Below are 8,809 nucleotides of genomic sequence, written 5' to 3'. Positions count from 1 at the left end.
TATCATCACCATTATAATTACCAGCAGTGCTAGGCGTAATGGTAATGCCGCCAACATTCAGACGCTTAGAACATTCACGTCCTTTTTATTTGTGATTAATTTTAGAATTTGTAGGATGTGTCGCATCTCAGACCAATTACAGGCTATTTGTGAAATGCGATCTTAACCTTGCTAAAGGGTAGCGGTTACTTCTCTAAATAGCTGACTGCATATTAACTTGCGTTTACAAAAATCGTTTCATGTCAAAATTGTTTTCCGTTTAAAATTAACCTTATCTACGCCATAGAATTTTATCGTTGATAATTTGCACATCCTCAGTCACTTCAAGGGGTAATGTAAGGGCACCTATGTACATATGCATGAAGGTATGTGTTCGTGCCCACTTTTCAGCTTGATAGTTTCCTTCGATTTCGTCAAGATTTCTTGACACTTATGTAAGTGGAAAATTTGTAGAAGCTACAACGTAATAACGAACGCGATTATAACTAAATGAAGAGCAGCATAAGCGTATGAAGAGAGAGAAGAATATACAAAATAATAGACACATTAGTGAGCTTATACTTATATGTATTTTCTCATTTAGTAGCATTGCATATGTGAATACATCAGCATACTTTCTCATACATACATATGTTGCCTGTGCCTTTTTAAGATTAATCAAGATACACAGACTACTACAGCAACTTGTAAACTTTTGTTTCCTCCGGCTTGTATCTCTTCTCATAATCCATTTCGGCACTTAGCTTGCGAAAAATGCTGGAAAGAAATAAAATAATAATAGAGAAAAAGCCCTGCGAGGCACTTTTATAAATGTGTGTTGTTGCGCTTGTCGTTGACAACTAACGGCGCTGAGTGCCATTGACGTGAACGTCACTTGCGGTCCGAGCAGCGCAAGCACACTCATTAATCTTGAGGCAGCCCGCAAGGGTGTCTGTGGGCCACCACTAGTGACAGATGTGTACAACACACACGCACACACACGCTATCATACTTTTTTCCTCGGCATATGTATACACGGTAAATATGAGTGAAAGGCTATAAAAATGTGTTGAAATCAAGAAGGATGTTTTGTTGTAAAAATCTGTGCAAAAAGATGGGTAAAGGGGAAAAAGCAAGAAGTTGAAAAAATGAATGATTGTGTGCGCGCAAGGATTACCAAAGAGAAGGAAGTGCAAGAGCGGCGAATAAGTGCCTGCCTGCAGCAAAAGCTAGCTCGTATACTTAGTAATATGTATGTACAAACAATTTTATAGCTTTTTGTTTGTTTCTACATAACACTTTGGCGAGAGAAAAATATACATATTCTCTTTAAGCAGTAACATTCATTTCTTCAGTTGTGTAAGCTTCCTGTACACCGCATAGCTATAGCAAATCTCATGAGTTGTTGTTTTTTTAGTGTCACTTCCTTCTCTCGTCAGAAAAGAAAACGCTAAATCATTCTTCTTGCATATACTACTTCAATCAATGGAGTTCCAAAAGCCAGTACAATATAAAATAAATCAAGTATTTGAACAATTTTAGCCTTAAAACGTTTATTTAGGCGAAAAGGTGCCAAAATTACTCTGAAAAAAATTTAGTTATCTCTCGAAAAAAAAATAAATTTTTGTTTTTTTTTAATAACTTTGAGAAGTTTTCAAATAGAATGTTCATATTAGAAGCAATGGTCATTTGCATCAAATACAATATAAATGTGAAGTTTCAAGAGTGTGCCACCAAATATAAAAAAAAAAAATGGCAGCAAGCAGAATATCTGTCAAAGCTATTTAAATTTTTGAAATATTACGATTTTTTTTTTAATTTTAATAATTTAAGATACTTCAAAATGTTACAATTAAACGGTCAAATTGTTCTTCTTGCCAAAACGAACGAATCTAGTTTAATAAAACTGGTGTGCCATCAAATGAAAAAATATTTATTTTATGTTTCATTAAAAACTGGCTCAAGCTCAATTAAAATTGTTGAATATAATTGTTATAAGGCCATAAAATAACAAAAACAAAAATTTTATTTGGTAAAAGTTGACTATGTTTTGAAAAATTTAAATTCCATTTTTTACAATTTTCATTGGGTCAGTCGAGATTCATGCTAAAATTTTTATATACACGAAGAAAGTAATATATACATATACGCATAAGTAATACTGTGTAAAAATCTTCCGCGCCAATATTTAATAACTTTTAACTTACATGACTTTTAAGTTAAAGCGTACGAGTAGACGTGATAGCTGACTGCGTGTGGTGGTACGGGGCGTATACATAATATAGTCACATCTACGGGTATATGAGCACGAGTTATTTTTTTTAGTATATCTTTTTTAAGCTTTCATTTAAATACAATTTAGCCATGGAATCTTGTTCTTTACCGCAAAACGAAAGATAATACATTGTCTAAAATAAGTGTGCCACCATTTTTGACCAAAAACAACTCCTGAGATTTGCTCATATTTACGCATTTTAGACCGTACAAGAAAAAAATATTCGCCATACACCCCTGTGTCTAAAGAATTTTTGCAGGGCAATTTCGGGGAAATAGAAAATCTTTCTTTACCGAACGTAGGGTTTTTCTTATTTACATATTTCAGCCTCAGCATTTACAGTCGAATCTTAAAGTATTATATATCGATGGTCCTGTCTCGAGTAGAATATTTTTCTTGTTCCGACTTACATTGATCTCAAGCACCCCGCTCTAGTATTTACCCACCATATCTCAGTTCTTATGACTTACCATGCTGATCTCAGTAAATTAAAGCTCACCAAAAATGAATAAATTTTTTCCCAGGAAGTATTTCAATGATTCCAGTAGAACCAATGAAAAGAAATCGAATGCCGAATATAGATGTCACCGAAAAATAGAAAAAAGGACCCCTAGGTTCGGATAAAAAAATGTTTTTTTTTGTCATAAAATACCTCATACTGATGGTTGTACGACGATTTTTTTTTTTGTTTGCTTGTAAGGTACTACGGTCTAATGTATGTATGTACATATGTATGTAGGTGCATATATATATGGGTAAAAAGGCTTAAGTTAATACTGAACAACAATGCGTTGTCCGGAAATTGTGCGAAATTAAATTGTACGCAGAATATTAAACGCGCGCACTCGTTCGCGAAGTAGATGCGTATGCAATAGCCGCGGGTTGCGTATACGACATGTGGGACTACAAGCCCGTCACAGCGCAAGCACAGGCAGACGCAGTTTAGCTGGCTGCTGCTGTAACTTGGCAACTGAAAGGTGTGAAGCGCCACCAATGCAACTTAATTAAGGTGTGACATCGCGATTGAGCTTATACATATATTTATCCATATGTACATACATGTGTGTAGGTGATACATTTGTGCTAGAGGGAGCCGGTATGTATGTACATATGTGTGGTGCTCGCGTTTAAGCTGTGGCGCATATTTAAGCTGCCCTACGGCACCGTGCCGTTTTATGTATATAATGTGTGTTTGTACATAGAACGATATGTGTATGTATGTAAATAGCAGCACTGAGATACATACATACATACATAAATGCATTGCCAGCAGGTAAATATGCTCGAATGTTGCACTCTATTTACTGTGTCCGCGTTGAAGTAATGAACCAGCACACTGTCAACAACAACAATCGAGCTTAAATTAGTAACCAGGCTGACAAATGCAATCAAGCGCGACAATGCAATGAGAATGTGTTGGTGCGCGTCAATTACCTATAATACGTGGACGGCGCAGTAAGGAGGCGCGAGGACAGCTGCATTGCATCCTGCTATGTTTAAAGGTTTAAAATGTTTATTCGCTTTTAGCTAAAATCCTTAACGGTATTTAAGCCTGCAGTTCATTTCTGTGCCTAATGTGAAATATCGTCGTTGGTTAAGGCTAAAGTTGTCTGCCTTTGGTTTCGGTAGCTTGAATTTTTGGTATTGGTAATGGTAGCAATAGTGATAGCTTTTCCTGTATCGCTATCGAATACTCATCCATTTTCTTTAGTATATCACTAAACGATAGTCGCGTTGAGTTGCCTTCCTCATCGATTGACATTTCGTAGTCATGTATGTATTTCCAACTCTTTGTCATTAACTCAGCCAAGAATTTCACGAACTTTGCGCCGGAGTGTTAACAACGCTTGGCATTTCTTAGCAATTATTTAAAGACACTTTATTGGCAATTTTCTTATATTCCAAAAATATCGCTAACTTTTAAGTTTTTGGCCGCTTTCAAAAACTCTCATTATGCTGTTTAAGATGGCCAAGAGCTATAAACAAATTTGGTAGAGATCAATGCAGTTGGTTTCCGAGATGTATTTGTTGTATGTGGGCCCATATTCCAAAATTTTTATGAAATATCATAGTTTTTCAAAAGAGCCATTGTAAATACCAATTTCAAGTAAATATTAAATAATACTTAAGCACATTATGCAAAAGATTTAAAAATCCAGTACATACGCATTTATACATATATCGATCATTTCTCGCGAAAAGTGCCAGAAAGCAATTTTAAAGGAGAACGTTTTTCGTACTTGAAAATTTTTTTAAATTTATCATTACTACCTACAAAATACTTTTGTAGACACATACGATAACTTTGCTCACAAGTAGAAAATGCATTGCGTAATTAATAGGGCCACGACATTTTAACAAATTTTGCCTTTTTTTGGTTATTTAATATTTTTAATTTTTTTTTATAAATTCATATTTCAAACTCAGTGCAAAAATTATAAAAATTCTACACAATTGCATCTAAACAGTTACAACTTTTATTAAAAAAATCATTCTTTAACATTAATTTTTTGACTTTTATTTAAATAATCCTTAAATAACGGTTTTTTCTGATTTTTACTTTTTAAATCCAAAGTAACAATTATTTTTGATTTTCAGCTAAATAATTTTCAAATAATAGTTATTTTTATTTTTAAATTATATATGTATCTTGGATAATAGTTACTGAATAGCTGACTTTATAAAAGTCATCAACATAAATCAGTCACTGACTTTTATTTTTAGAATGGACATACAATATAAAAATCAAAAATAATTGTTATTTTGGATTTGTAGAATAAAAAACAAAAATAATTGTTAATTTTTTTAATTAAGCTTAAAAATTACAAATAAAAATTTATTTTCGAATTTGATTCTTTGTGCATAAAGAAATCGATTGGTATGTATCACTTAGTTGTAGAACATTTCCTTCATGGTGAATTTTTCAATGACAGTTTTCATCAATAACTGTTATGTTCGATCCCTGCACCTAAATTTTCAACTTGTTAATCAGATTTTGAAAAATTAGTAAATTTTAGTATAATAAAGTGCAAGTTTGAAGTTCCTACAAAATTTTGTTGATTTTGATAATTTTTTTCTGAATGCATTACACACTTTTTCATACAAAAAATGCTAAAAATCAACGCTATAGACTTTATTATATTAAAATTTAATGTGTTATAAAACTGCATACTCAAAAAAAGTCTGTTTCAAAAGTGGAAAGATTAAATGCAAATTTGCAGAATTTTTATAATTTTTGCACAAAGTCTTCAATATGAATTTATATATTTTTCATTAGATAATTAGCTATTCTTTTCTAAAAAATAAGAAATATTAAATAAATAAAAGAACATGTAATTTTTTGCAAAAAAAAAGAATCGACTCAAAAAAAAATATATATATATGTTTCATGATACACTGACCTAAACCAGATTAGTATGGGACCACCTCTGAGACACTACCTTTCCGATGCTAAAAGAATTACCGAAATCGGTTGACGTGGTTCAAAGTTATGCGGTAACATACATAAAAATAAAATAAAAAAATATTCCGACGAACTGCTATCCTCCTCCTTCACGAATTCACGGTTCAAGAATAGAAATTCTGTTTATCAAAATTCCCATTATTGAATTCGCCGTGCGAAAAGTAATTTAAAAAATTCAGGGAAATGTATAATAATAATAATGATATGTACCATTTTTTGGAAACTTAGTTTTTTATGCAAATTTTTTCTACAGTCCACAACCCATCATCAGGCAAAATATTGTTGCCGAAATTCCTACAGTTTCACCAAAAAGTTTGAGCGTATTTTATTGTAATCGTAAATATGTATACATACAAAAGTATTTTATACATACATAAAAAAAAATATAAAATGAAAAATTCAAGAATCTCAAAAAATTTTTAAAAGTAGGAAGTGCTCTCCTGTAAAATTTGGTTTCTGGCACGTAGGATACTTTTGCGCAAAGGGGTCCATATGGTTACCAAATAAAATTCTGTAGAATTAAAAAAAAATATTTACTTATTGTTCACAGGGACGAATAGGTACTTTCAATTAATTTTATTTGTTTTTTATATGCGGAAGATTTACGAGCCTTTGCGGGATGGCGATGACAAACGACGAGCTGTATGTGGTAGCAAAGCAAGAGGCAGGCCCCCAGTGCGATGGGAGGACCTAGTGGAGAATGACTCGGCTTCACTTGGCGTTAGTTGGCACAGAAAGGAGACAACTGGCGTGCTTTGTTGAACTCTGTCAAAATCGCTTAGGTGCTTACAGCGCCAAATAAGAAGAAGAAGAAGTAATAGAATTTTGGTAGTAGCTCTAATCCTGCGCCACCTGGCGACGAAAACAAATGGTCTGCCTTTTTTTATTCAAGCTGTCTAAATGGCATCTCGCTCCAAGAATTGTTTATGTACCTACATATGTATGTGCATATCGAGCCCTAACCGCCAAAATAACGTAAGCGACATTTTTTTAAACTTTTATTTTTGATGCAGAAATATTCCTAGAGCATCTAGATGCATTTCTGCATCAAAAATAAAATTTCGAAAAAAAAGTCGCTTACGTTATTTTGGCGGTTAGGGCTCGATATGCTTGGAGTACATAGGCTGGAACTTTTTTATTCTATCAAGATATTCCTCAAACATAATAGCTTTTACATTTATTGCTGTCATCGATTTGTAAAGAAATAATTCAGATGCGCTTAGAATGGTAGCTTTACACTCGCTACGTTAATAAATTAGTGCACGTACGAACCATAACCGGCGGCGTCGACACTAACTCCCACACACCCTCAGCTTTAGCTACATATTTATCTCCAAAAATATATTGGATACCCAAGTTCGGAGTTTCAGAGCCTGTGACTGGAAAGAGATTTATGTGCCTCAATTAAAGCATATTTATCATTCTAGAACAACAACATAGCTTGGAAATAAACCGTGAAATTTATGATGATAGAACGAGAAAAAAAAACAAAAAAATAAATAAATTAAAAGACAAAACAAAAACAAAGTATGAAATAAGGAAAACAACCGACAAAAAAAAACAGAAAAGCTGTGGTAGAAAACGAACAGTAAAGGGAAAAAATTACCGCATAACTTACAAATGTTCATATAAAAAAAAAATTTAATCTAAAATGCAAATAAAACATTATTAAATATTTGCTGTTAAATATTTTTTGCTTTTAATACATTGTTGCAGCTGTTTTTTTTATATGCTACTAACAGACGTCATTATTGTTGGCTGCTATAGCGACAGTAAGCCAGTTTTTTTTCGCAGTTTTTCAGCTAGTCTTTTTTACGTGACTATTGTATGTTCAAATGTATGTATGTGTGTAAAATTTCATTGCCATTTTTCGGCTTTCATTTTATGTATATAATTAATTTTCATACTTTCTTCTTCTCCTTTTCAAATACCATTTTTTTTTTGTTTCCTTAATTTCTCACGTTTAACGAAGTTTACCATGGCGCACGTAGGCGTATGAGTTATATGGTTTAGTCAATAATACGCCATCGTACTGCAGCCCTGCAGCAGCTGTGACCTTTGTTGGTAAAGTGTAGCCACAACTCAGTGAAGAAAATAAAAAACAGATATTTTAGCAAACTCAACAGCATTTGAAGGGCAAAACTCATACTTTAAGATAATACTCGTAGTTTTTTTGACTGAAAGAAAAATTTTGATGTTACCTGTACTGATTACCAGTAGGTCACTATGTAAAACAGTTTATTTATTTATTTATACTAGGGCAGTATATGAAAATTCAAAACATTAAAGCTGTTTCTCTCTGGAGTTATTGATTTTTTTTTGATTATGACTCTTACAGAAAGTGTGCGATATTTAAAATATTTACGTATCGTAAAATTTTCGAAACCAATCATTCAGTATTGCATTTAAATCATAGAAATGCAAAATAAAGTAAACCAATCAAATGTCAATACATGTACATATATAGTATGTGTAAATGCGTAGTAAATTTTCTCGCACTCTTTGTATTTGCATTGCCATAATGCATCTCAGGGACAAATGTGACTGCATACCCTGCGTAATATTTACATGTTTTTATTCTGCGCTCTCATTCAATAAAAGGTCGTGGAAATTATTGAGTAAACAAAAAATTGCGCGTGATTATGCCAATATGAATGAGAGAGGAAATGTCAATTAAAAAACAGAAAACACATAATATAATTTGAGAGGAATAATGAAAGTCATTGAAGAATAAATATTTAGTATCTACAAGATATAGATTTATTGGTATGTATGTACATTAGGCAGTACCAGAAAAACATTCGCTGTACAAATGCGAATCTGAAGTGTTTTTGCAAGGCAATTACGACCAAGGGTTGGAATAGACCATTTCTAATTTGGATGATTTTGGTCAAAACTTTTCTTTTATCGTCTAAAAAAGTTCTGCCAAAGGACATTTTTCTTTTTCTCATTAAGTAAAAGTCTAAATTCCACAATTTCTGAGAGTTTCTAAAATAAAAAATAGATTTATTTTTATGTTTTCTAAGGCTGATATTTTTATAAAAAGAAAGGTTATCAAAAATAAATTTAAAAAATTCTAAAATTAAGAAAAT

The 8,809-nt window shown here is 32.4% G+C and overlaps 1 long non-coding RNA gene across 1 annotated transcript in view; it reads right to left on the bottom strand.

Annotated features, from left to right (window-relative positions):
- Positions 1–773, bottom strand: part of LOC118744519 — an 11,333-nt gene extending 10,560 nt beyond the window's left edge. The window contains exons 1-2 of the long non-coding RNA XR_004993545.1: positions 629–773; positions 271–485 (exon numbers count right to left, since the gene is read on the bottom strand). This is a non-coding gene — a long non-coding RNA (uncharacterized LOC118744519). The remainder of the gene's footprint in view (positions 1–270; positions 486–628) is intronic.
- Positions 774–8,809: the final 8,036 nt, after the last annotated feature.

This window comes from Rhagoletis pomonella, unplaced genomic scaffold, assembly GCF_013731165.1.
Source record: "Rhagoletis pomonella isolate Grant_MI unplaced genomic scaffold, Rhpom_1.0 Rhpom_scaffold_00008, whole genome shotgun sequence".
In the NCBI taxonomy this organism is placed as follows: Eukaryota; Metazoa; Arthropoda; class Insecta; order Diptera; family Tephritidae; genus Rhagoletis; species Rhagoletis pomonella.
The sequence above is the reverse complement of the archived record's forward strand: the minus strand, read 5'-3'. Positions and strand labels throughout refer to the sequence as shown.